This window comes from Protopterus annectens, chromosome 2.part1 (assembly GCF_019279795.1).
Source record: "Protopterus annectens isolate FY-2018-M chromosome 2.part1, PAN1.0, whole genome shotgun sequence".
NCBI lineage: Eukaryota > Metazoa > Chordata > Ceratodontiformes > Protopteridae > Protopterus > Protopterus annectens.
Genome location: NC_056729.1, coordinates 341739815 through 341753650, shown reverse-complemented (window position 1 = coordinate 341753650; position 13836 = coordinate 341739815). Strand labels below are relative to the sequence as shown.

General features: G+C 42.0%; 1 protein-coding gene across 6 annotated transcripts in view; it reads right to left on the bottom strand.

Moving 5' to 3' along the window:
• The window catches only part of SEPSECS (Sep (O-phosphoserine) tRNA:Sec (selenocysteine) tRNA synthase), a 1234889-nt gene that overhangs the window by 377355 nt on the left and 843698 nt on the right, over nucleotides 1-13836 (bottom strand). The gene's annotated exons all lie outside the window — the stretch shown is intronic.

The following is a 13836-nucleotide window of genomic DNA, read 5'->3' as shown; positions in this document are numbered from 1 at the left end:
TGAGGGAAAGGACCAATACTTAGTAGGAAAATTCCTACTAAATCTGGGTGGCTGGACTCTGAGGAAGTCCTTAAAAGTCTGCATGGATATAGCTTTATCATCCTTTTTTTTTTAAGACAGCCTCAGCCTTAGGTCCAAACAGGGAGTCTTTATCCAGGGGTGCATCTAGTAGTTCAGATTTGACCTGTTCTGGTAATGTCTGCACTCTAAGCCAACAATGCCTTTTGATAACAGAACCAGTGACAGCAGCTTGGGTAGATGCCTCTAAGGCATCACACCTGCAGCGCAAGGAGTACCTAGTAATATGGGAACTGGAATGACAGAGATCTAAAAGTTCCTTGGAGGCTTTCTTGTTCTCCAGGGAGGATATTTTTCCCTCATATTTTCCAAGATACTTTGCTATTATTTAATCATATGAACTGGCAGCTGATAAGCTAGGATAGAGGAAGCATAAACTTTCTTTCTAAACCTCTCAAGAGCCATGCTTTCTTTGTCTGTAGGCAGTGTTTTGTTTTTCAGGTATTGCTTTGGGCCCAAGAGTGACAACCTCAGGCTCAGCAATGAGGTTCCTGAAAAGGAATTTATGCAAGTCCAGTACCTTCTAAAACCGGTTTTCAAGGAGCTGGTGAAACTGAATCTGGGTGGAGAGATGATTCCATGAAAAAGTACAGTTTTGTACCTACCATAAATGTAGATGTTCGAGTGTTCACCCTGCTGCAGTCATCACACTTGGGTTATCCTGCCATCAGGCGGTCCCGCAGTCGGCCCGAATTACAAAGTCTTGGTCCGGCGTCGGTTGCTGTCGCTTCTTCCCTGACGTCAGTACGCCAGGGGTATATAAGAGGCATTTGACGCCATTTTCTTCAGTTTTTCTTGCCCCAGATGTCAGGTGCCCCCAAAAGGTAGACAAAAAAAAATATATATATATATATATATATATATATATATATATATATATATATATATATATACACACACACACACACACACACACACATATGGCTATATAAAAATAAAACAAAACCCTAAGGTACAAGCAAATACACCACAGAGGTAGAATAGGATAAAGTGGTAGAGATAAGTTCAGCTAGTTCAGAGGGGATGGAGGGAGGGTAACCTGGACTGCAGCAGGGTGAACACTCGAACATCTACATTTATGGTAGGTACAAAACTGTACTACGTTCATCGTGTTACCCTGCTGCAGTCATCACACTTGGGTTGAATCCCAAAGCTAAGGAGGGGAGCTGGAGTCAAACAGGGTTAGAAGAAGCTAGTCGGCCCTGCAAAACTGCAGTGGCAAAACCAGCTCTAGTCTTAGAGTAAAGAGGTAAGTGATGGTGTTTGGTGAAGGTGTGCAATGAACTCCAAGTATCAGCTTCCAGAATATCCTTGGTTGGCACTCCCCTGAGAATGGCTGCTGATGTAGCTGTAGCCCTGGTGGAGTGGGACCTAATGTTAGCAGGTACTGGTTTCCCATGATGTGTGTAGCAGAAACGTATGCAATGTCCTATCCATTTAGAAATGGTCTGCTTTGAGATGGCTTTTCCTTGTGATCCTGTAGCATAGGCTACAAAGACGGTCAGTTTTTCTGAAAGCCTTAGTTTTATCCAAGTAGTAACGTAATTGCTGTGAATGTCCAAGGAGTGCAGGAGTCTTTCTCCTGTGTTCTGGGGATTTGGGAAGAAGGTGGGCAAGTGAATAGTTTGGTTTAGGGCCACACTGGATACCACCTTTGGCATAAAGGAAGGATTAGTTTGTAGAGAAACTCTGTCTTGATGAAAAATGAGGAAAGGTTCCACTGCCATTAGTGCCTGTAGCTCTGAGACTCTTCTAGCTGAGGTTATTGCTAGTAGTAGGGCAGTTTTCCATGAAAGAAATTTTAAATCAGTTGAAAAAGCTGGTTCAAAGGGTGGCAGTGTAAGCTTTTCCAGGACAAAGTTGAGATCCCAAGTAGATGTTGGAGCTCTCCTTGGCGGTCTTAAGTTCTTAACCCCTCTGAGGTACTGTCTTAGGAGTGGATGTGAAAATAAAGGAGGATCCGTGCTGTAATGAGCTGAAATTGCTGAGGCATGGATCTTAATACATGCAAAGGAAAGTCCTTTGTGTAACATCTCAGTTAAATATTGTAGAATCTGAGGAATGTTCGGCTCCAGGGGATTTAGGCCTTTAGCCTGGTTCCAGGCGCAAAATCTTTTCCATTTGTCTGAATAGGTTTTCCTGGTGCTGGGCCTCCTGGCCTCCAGAATGACATCCATAACAGCTTTGGATAAAGGTGTTGGCTGGTTGTTTAGGTAATTTGCCATGCAGCCAGGTTTAAAGTCTTGAGCTGGCTGTGTAGAATCAGATTGTCTTGCTGGGTGAGCATGTGAGGAATTTGTGGCAAAATCCATGGTGGGCCCTGGGCCATGGTCCTTAAAATTGGATACCAATGTTGGCGTGGCCAGTCTGGTGCAACGAGAATCATTTGTGGCCTCTCTAATCTGACTTTCAGCAGTACCTTTGCTAGAAGAGGCAGTGGAGGTAAGGCATACACTGTTAATGTTTTCCAACTGAATGAGAGGGCGTCCACTTTCCAAGCTAGTGGATGGAAGGTACATGTGCAAAATATTTGAAGTTGGTGGTTGTGGGGGCTTGCAAACAGATCCATGTCTGGGCGTCCCCATTTTTGAGCTATCATTGCAAATACTTGTGGATCTAGTTTCCATTCGTGTGGATCCATGATGTTTCTACTTAGGTCGTCTGCCAATGTGTTTTTCTTTCCTGGCAGGAATTGTGCTTGTAATTGAACCTGGTAAGACAATGCAGTGTTCCACAAGGTCACTGCTTGCCTGCATACAGGGTAGGAATCTGTGCCCCCTTGCTTGTTTATGTACCACATAACTGTCAAACTACCCTGTATCTCAGCAATTTGAGATTGAATCGTGCCCAAAACTTTCCGGTTACGTTTAACAAGAATTTTGAGCCATCCAAGGGTACATTGCAAGGAAACTGCCTTCCATTCATCCAGTAATTCTTTCCCATCATCCGAAAACCTGAAAGCAGGCAATTTATCCACTCTAAGACCTCTCAGTGTTATTGATAAACTCAGATACTTTTCAAGCAAACGAGTGTCATAAAATAGTGAAGTCTCTTTAGTCATAAGTTTTTTTAAATCACTGAATCTTTTATCATAGTCACCATCTACAGAAGAAGTCCAAGGGTCAGAACGAGCCAGTTTATCTTCTCTCTCTTTCAGCAAATTAACAAACATAAGTCCATCAGTATTCAAAGCAGGACTAGTCATGTTGACCCAGCTCCAAAAAATATATCAAAAAACCACAGGAAAATTAAATGTAGAACACCAAACAGGAGCCAGGATACAGCAAAAGCTTTAATGTCTTCTGGTACCTCGGCTGAACACACTGATAGTCCTATTTCAGAACATTTTAATAATATCCATTCTGGTTGTCTGGATTCTTTATTTTTTTGTGTTCTTGCTAAACCAAGTGTTACAGGTTCTGGTAACTATTCACAAAAACTTCTGAATTTAGAAAGTAGATTTAATCTTAACTTTGGTACTCTAATGCCTAAGGGTTTGAATTTAGAAATGAATATTACTGTTTAATATTCTTATAAATTATGAGTATTTTATTATTATGCTACTTAATTCTTTTGTTGAATTAGTAGTTAAGTGTTTTTGCACTGATTTATTGATTAATTGTATAATTATTCAATCTAGCAAAATGTATAAAAAGATGCAGCTGTATGTCTTATTATTCCTTTGAAGGCTGTGTTCAGCCGAGGTACCAGAAGACATTAAAGCTTTTGCTGTATCCTAGCTCGTTTGGTGTTCTACATTTAATTTTCCTGTGGTTTTTTGATGAAGAAGGTCCTTGAAAGCTGTTAGGGCATTCTGCACTGCTAGCATTTCTTTTTGATTGATATGCAGGTGTCTCTGATCTGTAGTCCATTTGCCCTGAATGCACTGTCCTGCCATGTGTGCTCCCCAGGCATAGTCTGACGCATCCGTTGTCATAGTTTGCCTGGCTGTGGGTAAGGTGAAAGGCTGACCCTTGTTGAGGTGACATGCCTGTGCCCACCACAGAAACTCCTGTTGAAGGCAGGGAATGAGTGGAATCATTGTTTCCAAGCTGTGGCTGTGCTGAGTCCATACACATTTCAGGTACTGTTGTAATTTCCTCATATGCAGTTTTGCAAATGGTATTAGTGTAGTATGCAAGATGCCAGGAATCTCAAGGCCTGCAGAATTTTTCTTGCAGGGAGTTGGGTCTTTGTTGCCATTATTTTGAAATACTGAAACAGCTGTCGTTGTTTGTCTGGCGTGAGATAAGCCATCTGGGCCATTGTATTCAAGCTGGCACCCAGGAATATTATGTTTTGTGAGGGCACTAGTTTTGATTTCTTTTCGTTTACTGTGTACCCTAGGCAACTTAGAAGGTGTTTGACAAATGCCAGATTCTGTAAAAGAATGTCCTTGCTTTCTGCTTGAATAAGACAGTCATCCAGGTATGGGTATATTTGAATTCCTCTTCGTCTGCAGTATGCAGTATGCAATTACTGGAAGACCCTGGGCGCAGTAGATAAGCCAAAGGGCAGTGTAGAGAATTGATAATGCGTTGAACCTGCAATGAAGCGGAGGTATCTTCTGCAATTTTGTCTGATAGGGACATGCAGGCATGCCTCCTTGAGGTCCAAAGTGACTAGCCAAGCATTCTTGCCCAGCATGGGAAGAAGCTGCTGTAGTGTTAGCATCTTGAATTTTGGCACTTGCAGATAGGTGTTCAGAATTGAAAGATCCAGAGTGGGTCTCCATGCTTTGTCCTTTCTTGGAACTAGGAAGAGTCTTGAGTAAAATCCTTGTCCTTGCTCCTGTGATGTTACCTGTTGAATGGCTCTCATGTTCATGAGAGCTGCAATTTGTTTTTGTGCCTCTGCCCATTGATTTGGTGGCAGGTTTGGCATTCCTTTGATCCTTGGTAAGGTATGAAAGTGGAATCTGTATCCTTGAGAGACAATGTTTAGAACCCATTTCTCTTTTGTGATGATGTGCCAGTTGTCTGCAAAAAAATGCTAGTTTTCCTCCCAAGGGTGTTGCCAGGAGAGATTTGCTTGGTAGTTTGAGGATAGAGTCATTGTGTCTGCCTTCTTCTAGCTTGGGGCCTGTCTTCTCCTCCTTTCTGGGTAACAGAACCCCATTGGCGACGTTTGTAAGGGCCCTGTGACTGACCTCTGCCCCTTGGACATGTGTATTTGCCCCTCTGTGATATGTCTGAAGCTGGAAAGGACCAATTTTTTTGTTGGCCAATTTCTGCCGAAGCAAGGGGGTTGTACCTGCAAGAAATCCTTGACCGTTTGCATAGATTTAGCCTTATCCTCCATTTTCTTTAAAACCTCTTCTGCTTTGACACCAAATAATACATCTTGTTGTAAAGGTGCATTTAATAAATTTGCTTTAACATGGTCAGGGAGGGTTTGGTCTTTTAACCAAGCATGTCTACGAATGACAGAGCCAGTAACAGCTGCTCTACAGGAAGCTTCCAATGAATTAAATCTGCATCGTAAAGGATGCTTGCCCACCTATTCAGCTGCATGCAACAGATCCTGCATTTCCTTGAATTCAGGCTGTTCTGAATGTGTGCTCATTTTTGTTTTAACTGAGACATCAGGAATTGCTGATATTTCAACATGTGAAACTAGCAATTTAATGCTCTCATAGCCAGAGTTGCAGAGGTGTATATTTTCTTTCCCCATCTATCTAGGGCTCTGGAATCTCAGAGGGCACAGGATTTTTAGCCATAGAAGCTTTTGCTCCCTTAGGACCCTGGGAAATGGTTTCTGGGTCAGCTATAGGGCTTTTATAAAGGAATTTGTGTGAGTCAGGTACTCTGTAGTATCTGTCAGGTTTGGCTGGAGCAGGAGGTAGAGAGTTTGGATTTAAACTAGACTCCAAGTAGACATCATCCACAATATCTAAAACAGGAGGGATAGCAAGAGATCTGTGCTGGGGTAATAAAAGGAACTCTCGGAGCCTTTTCTTAGAATCTGAGTAATCTTGGCCTTCCCAGTGGAAATGTTCCCTCATGGTATGTAATGTTTCCCCAAAGGAGTAGTCTTCAGGGGGAGATGCTGAGGGAATAGAGTCCTCAGCATCAGAATCCTCAAAAGGTGGAAAAGTGTAATCCTGTTCCTCAGAAGAATCTGAGGAGAGAGAAACTTGGTCAGAGGATGCATAATCCTCCTCTTGTCTTGGTCTTTTATCAGGAGGGGGATGGGAACCCCTGATAAGGGTAATTAAATCTTCAGCCATCTTAAGCATCTGTTTCTTAGGCATGGGGCCTTGACCTGTAGACTGATGAATAGATTTCATAGGCTTTAAAGGAGTTTTAAGCTTAGCATAAGAGTTAATGGTGAGTGCAACCGAAGGTGTTTCATCTGCACCAGTGTCTAATTCTGCTCCGGTGTTGGTAGATGGCTGCGTCGGCCTAGTAGACTCTGCTTCGGAGTCGGCAGCTGTCTGGGGTTCCAGCTCTGCGGTCGTCAGGGGCTGTGTAGGTGCCTCACTGAAAACTGGAGAATCGTCGACAGGCCTAGCTGAGGCCTCGGGGTCTGGCTTATTTCTAGGCTGCCTGTCCTTATCCTTGCGTTTTTTATGAATTGCGGTCGTCGGCTGCTCCGACGGCATGATATAATTAAATTTCCTATCAAAGTAATGCCGTGCGAAGTCAAAACGGCATTTGATAGTCCTTATAAGGTATTTGCTTCCCACAAGAAATGCAATTGTTAACTTTTTATGACATTGGACTGAGGCAAGAAAATGTTCCCCAACGGGGTACTTAGCTTTATTGAAGACTTCGGACTGAAAATCAAATTGAAAATCTCAGGTGTCGGACGACTGGCACTTGCGAACTGCTTCTGCTTCGGGCACCGCGCGGCAAGAAAGACTGAAGAAAATGGCGTTGGATGCCTCTTGTATACCCCTGGCGCACTGACGTCAGGGAAGAAGAGACAGCAACTGACGCCGGGCCAAGACTTTGGAATTCGGGCCAACTGCGGGACCACCTGATGGCAGGATAACCCAAGTGTGATGACTGCAGCAGGGTAACACGATGAACATCAGCCTGTACAACCTCCAAAACTGCTGGAATAGCCAAGGGTTTGTGCTGTGGGAGATACAGGAACTCCCCAACCCTCTTTTTTGTCTGGGGGTATTCCTGAGCCTGCCACTGGAAAAAATTCACTCATGGCATGCAGAGTTTCCACAAAGGTAATGTCCTCAGCAGATGAAGCAGAAGGTAAAGCCTCTTGCAAGTCTGAATCCTCAATGGAGGAAAGGAGGGATTCATCTTCCAGGGCAGAGTCCTTCTGATCAGAGTACTCCTCTAAATCAGGGTGTTCTGAAAGGGGCTCAGGAACAGGATCTCTCTTCCTTTTTCCTGAAGAAAATTCAACAAGAAACTGCCTGCCTCTGACCAGAGAAATAAGGTCCTCAGCCAGACTGACTAAGTCCTGTTGGTTTATCAGTGGGATGGGAGTGGAAGGTCTAGACACAGGCCCTGAGGTCGAGCTATTCTTGGGTATAGCTTTTGCCTTGTACCTGTGTGCATCCACTACTCAGACGCAAGTCTCTCAAAAGGAAGAAATGGTAGCTGGTGGACGCCCTGGGAAGCATTGTCGGTTGTGGGTCCTTCACTAGAAGCCAAAGCCTGCAGAGAGCCTCCAGACCCGACTAACGAACAGCAAGCCAAGGCCTGTGCTGAAGCTGAGGGACTGGACAGCATACTGGACTCCAAACAAGTTTCAACAGAGGCCTGTATCACCACTTCGCTCGCAGAAGTTATCTACAACAGCGCCTCACCTTCTGTGCAATAAGCCTTAAGGGACTGGCAGGAGAACAGGTGCCATCCGAGGCCCTAAGTTTGAGCCTTTTCTCCTTCCTTCTCTTACGGAGCTCAATCTTTTGATGACTGATGGATGCCATTGCGCAATGCCATGTAGTTTGCTGACTAAGGTGCTTAGACAGAATTTCGGCCCTACACCTTACAGTTCTGGTATTGAAATGGACACAGACGGCAATTAGGGACATCATGGTTTGGGCCTAAGTATGTGACACAAAGTATGAAAGTCTCTGTGCGGGATTTGTTTTCCACAGCAGAGACTGTTGTTCACTTTATCCAACATGAAAGAAAAAGACTTCACTTAGCTTTTAGAAGATTTCTCACTCCACTGCAGACCAACCGACACACTCACGACTGCTTCGGGCAAGAAAGACTGAGGTCATAGCGTCGGCCGGCTCCCTTTATACCCAAACTTACTGACGTCAGGGTACAACATCTGCCAGCCTTAGGAGGAGGGAATTTTTTACTCTGGTAGTCGGGCTGACCAAGGGCTTCCAAAGCAGGAAATCCCCATAAGTCAGGTCTGCAACAGTGAAAAAGAACATCCACTGTTGACTGGGTCGCCTGGGTCAGGAGAGTGTCACCACAATGACCTTGGGGGATTTCTTCTAAAACTTCAGGATGTACCTTAGTGGAAAGGCAGGAAAAGCATACATGAAAATTCCTGTCCAAGGAAAAGAAAAGGCATCGGTCTAGTCTTTTTGCATGGAGTCCTAGAAGAGAATCTGGACATCTGACTGTTCAGAGAGGAGGCAAAGAGGTCTACTTGCGGAACTCCTCACAGATGGATCAAATATTGGCAGACCACTAACCTAATTTCCATCTGTGAGGGCCTGCACTCCTCCTACTCAGCTTGTCTAAAGCAGAAATTTTCCCGGACAGAATGTAAGATACCTGTAGAGTGAGACTGCCCTACGAAGCTATATCTTATACTAACATGGTCAGTCTGCAAAGGGGTACAACCTGTTTCCCCTTTGCTTGTTGATGCCACATAACTAAGGTATTGTTTTAATCTGAAGAGGTCCCGGGAACCAAAGATGATTGAGAGAGTTGAGTGCCTTGCTCAGGGTAAGCATCTCTTTTATATTTATGTGTTTCAGCTGTCCATGGTATCCCATACACCTTGCATTTTTATCTCTTCTGAAACCGCTTCCTAAGAAAAGTCTGAGGCATCTGTAGAGAATGACTGCTTTGACACAAGGAGGTAGAAGGACAAATTTGGATTTAATGACATCTGCAGTCTCTACCAAGTAATTTCTCTTCTGGCAAACTCCAGTCCTAGGATTTAAAAAGACAAAGGATGTTGGTGCTAGGACCAATGAAACGTCAGACAACATTGTATCTTTCTCATCTGGAGACTTGCCAGGAGTAACATGAAAATCATAGATGCTGTGAGACCCATAATCTTGATGTATTCCCTTGCAGTGTCTAAAGTCTGAGTGGAAAAACTTAGAAATAGATCTAGACATAGATCTATCTCTGCCTGTGGAAGAAAAATTCTTTGAACTGAGGTAGCTAGCTAACATCCCAGGAACACAAGCCTATGTGTAGGAGTCAAAGAATTTGGAATGTTCTCTTGGAACCCTTGCTTGTTTAATAGCTCTCTCACACAAGTGAACGATTCCTGACAGTTTGATAAAAAAAAACTATGTAAAGATAAGCAAGTCGACTAAACACGGAAAAAATGTGGATACCATGTAGCCTGCAATGCGGTATAAACAGAGCTAGATGCTTTGTGAACACTCATGGTGCACTGGAAGAACCAAAGGGCAAGGCAGAGAACTGATAAGGTTTTGTCTGCCTGGATCATATTAAGAAACGCCTGAAATCTGGAATAAGAGAGATGTGATAAGCATCTTTTACATAGTTTACCATCTAAATGTTGACTGCACATAGTCGAATATGCACATAGTTGACAATTTTATGTGAAATCTGTACTGCCTTCTTTTCAGGATGCCGAAAATAAACCAAACGTCGACACTTCCAACCGCTTCACACCTAAAAATAAGTGCTAACATGGGTCAAAAAGGGGGCGAGATTTTGCAGTCTGAAATATCGGTATTCAACTTTTTCAGCACTCAGAATTCGCTAAGTGGCATCAACGATGTGCAATCAATATTTTGATGATAAACCCTTTTACATAAAGTGTAACCAGGAAACCTGAATGGGAAAGAAGAGGCAACGGATTATGAAATAACATACTTTTAAACAGGTTTAAGAAAGAAAGATCTAGAACTGATCTCCAAGCATTTTCTTTCTTCGGCATTAAAAACTTCCTTTAATGAAAACCTTTCCCCAACTGGGAAGAAGGAACAGGTTCTATCATTATCTGAACAAATCAAAAATCCAATGTAAAATACCAAACTGGTAAGCAGAAAATAAAGTCCATGAACTGAGAACCAAGTGCTGCTTATATTTTTAATTCGAAAATAGACTATCATTATCTGAGACAACATGTGATGAAAGACAGGTAGAAAAAGAAGAGACTGGTCTGTTGAATGAGGAATTACCAACTGGAAAGGAGGAATTTCCTGCTGCTGCCATATGTAACCTTGCTGAGTGATTTCAGAACCCATTTGTCTGAAACTATCAGCTGCCAAAGATAAAAGTGGAAATTCAGACTTTCTGGAAGGGAAAGGAGGCTGGCAGGGTGTGTATGTGGGGAGGGTGGGAGGTCTCTTAAACAGTCACTCTGACTTGGTAGGCTGTCCTTGGTTTTGGGGAGTTTCCTGAATTCTTTGTGGGACCCCTTGCCAATTCTTCTTAAATGTCTGTTTACCTGCATTTTATTGATTTTTTGTCAAAACTGGATAAAAAGATTAGAGAATTCCTTAGAAAAAAATGGGAAAAGAAGGGCTGAAACATTTTACAGATTCTATCAAATTACCCCTTCTCATCACACTTCTTGATCCCCTCTACAATAGAGGAACCAAAAACTAAATCTTTTTCCAAAGGAGAATTTAAAACTGATTTTTTTTTTACATCTGGGAGGTTCTGGGAATACAGCAAACCTCCTCAAAACAGTACTAGTGGCCATGGCCTGGAAGAAGAATCAACTGAGTTATACAAACACTGTAAAAAATGAGTACTGACTTGTACAACTGAATAAACTAAATTATTTAAAGCAAAATGTTCCTTATAAGAAGAAACTACAAACAAAACATTCCTCATACTTCGCAATCAGTCAGAATAAACTAACATATGAACCTAATAATTAAAATTTCTGAAAACCAAAATTGAAGAAGCATATGCTTTTCCCCCATAATTACCAATAATCTTCCCATCCTCCTCAGAAACAGAAGGATTGGAATTAACTAAATATTAGCAACAGTAGGGTACACTACAGCTATAGGTCAGATTTGGAAGAGTGTATAGAAATTTAAGACTGAGGAACTTTCCACATTCTACGTGCCTTTTTAGGAATAGTTAATTGCATCAATGTTGTTTTTCCCTCTCATGTCACATATTGCAAAGGAGAAAATAAAATGATAATGCAGCCTTTAACTTCAACTACAGTTACTTTAATTTTTCTTTTCTAACTGATGCTTGCTAAACTGCCACATTTAGTGATCAAAAGCAACATGTTGCTGCTTTTTTTTCTATGCTTCATGGCAGCTTAATATGCTGCTGTGAAGGCACAGACTTGTTCCTGGGCTCTCCTGCTACACTAATACCCTGATGGAGAATGTGCTTTCTCCATCAGGGTACTGAAGTTAAGATCTGCCCATTTTTTAAAAGACATCACCACCAACTGTTTACAGCTGAAGACTTGGTGTCAAGAATGTCAAATGCTAAACCTGTTTTTAGTATGTCAGAAAGAAAGTAAAAGCAACTGCCACCAATAGAAAATCGTAATCAAGCTCATGCATTAACACAGAAGACAAACTGCCTTGACTGAGGTGGAAACTGAATGAAGAATAAAAGACAAATTCATAAAATCTGCACCAGTGAGCAAAGCAGTTACTGCTGGCAAAGAATGAAGAAGTGAAGGTCTGTTACTGAGTTAAGGGGTTTGTCCAGAATTTGACAAATGTACCAATCAACACAGCAAACACAGACATTTAGCAACATCTGGAGAACTAGAAATCCAAATTCCAACACCAATAAATCCCTAAAGCTGGACAGGTAACTGACCTAGGTTAGCTAAATCTGAACCTAGTAGGGGATATTGTCTTTATCAGCAGTCCTCTGCAAATAATAACATGGACAGAACAGATTCTGCAGATTTCTTTTTGCCTTTCAACCTTAGAGGATGGTAACACTCTACTTGAGCTAAAGCCTGTCATAGATTCCACCTTCTTGCTATTTTTGCAAAAATGCCACTGTGCAAGCTTTTTCTGTGACACTGCCCTATCATTTTTAACTTTAAGAAGCAGAAGAAATGTTGTGTTTAGGACCTTGAAAGTCACAAAAACAAATGCACTTGTGAGATGGAAATTCACATTTCTTTCATATGGGTACCTGTCAATTAGTGGTATTTTACACTCTCGCACTCTTTTTAGATATATATATATATATATATATATATATATATACATACTTATACACACGCGCACATACACACACACACACACATATATATATATATATATATATATATAGTTCCCCTTCAGAAGGTCGAATGGCTAAAATCTCGCGATGCCATATGTTCGAATTTCAGAAACTCGACCTTCTGAAACGGGGGGGGGGGGGGGCACACAACAAAACACAAAACAATGTTTCGGCAGGGGGGCTTGCCCCCTACACCTCCCGGGCTACTTATTTATTCCAACTCCGAGATCGCACTACAGCACAGAAAGGGAAATCTCCCGTTCTGCGCTGTATGGCGATCCCCATTCAGAAGTTCAAGCTTCTGAACTTTCGAGCATATGGTCTCGACCATATGCATTTTGAGATTTCAGCCATTCGACCTTCTGAAGGGGAACCATATATATATATATATATATATATATATATATATATATATATATATATGCAACTTGGCACGTGAAAAAATCTACTGCCAATCATTAGCGGACCGGAGTTTCGCTGTGGCGACCCCTAACAGGGAAAAGCCGAAAGACACAACAATATATATATATATATATATATATATATATATATATATATATATATATATATATATATATCTCTATAAAGATAAATACACACACATTTTATATATATATATATATGGGTCTACTTCATTTGCCCTAAAGCTCATTTGCCCAACACTCATTTGCCTGGCACCATTTGACTGAAAGCTCATTTGCCCGACAGCTCATTTGCCCGACAGCTCATTTGTCCGACAAGCAGTATTAGCAAGAAAATGGAATATGCCCCCCTCCCCACTGTAGTGCGACCCTGGAGTTAGAATATATAGGTAGGGGGGGTGTGGGCACAGCCCCTAGCAGGGGTGTGGGGGGCAAAGCCCCCCACTTAGTTATCTATTACTAAGCAATATTACATCAAAAGGTAACAATATCATATGAAATGAAGTTGGGGGCTTACACCCCATTGTGGGGGCTGTGCCCACCCCCACCTATATATTCTAACTCCAGGGTCGCACTACAGTGGGGAGGGGGGAATATTCCATTTTCTTGCTAATACTGATTGTCGGGCAAATGAACTGTAGGGCAAATGAGCTTTCAGTCATTTGGTCTGGGAAAAATGTTTGTCGGGCAAATGAGCTTTAGGGCAAATGAAGTAGACCCATATATATATATATATATATATATATATATATATATATATATATATATAAATATAAACACACACACACACACACAGACATATATGAAAGATACAAGGAATGCACAGACCTTGTACTTTATTTGAGCTCTAGCGCAGTCAAAATAAGAAACAACAGAAAAGATGTAAGGATGGCATCTCTGTAGTACAGTTGATGATATTACAAGGGCCAAGCACATTGAGAGAAAGTGATATGGCAGGCAAGTCCTAG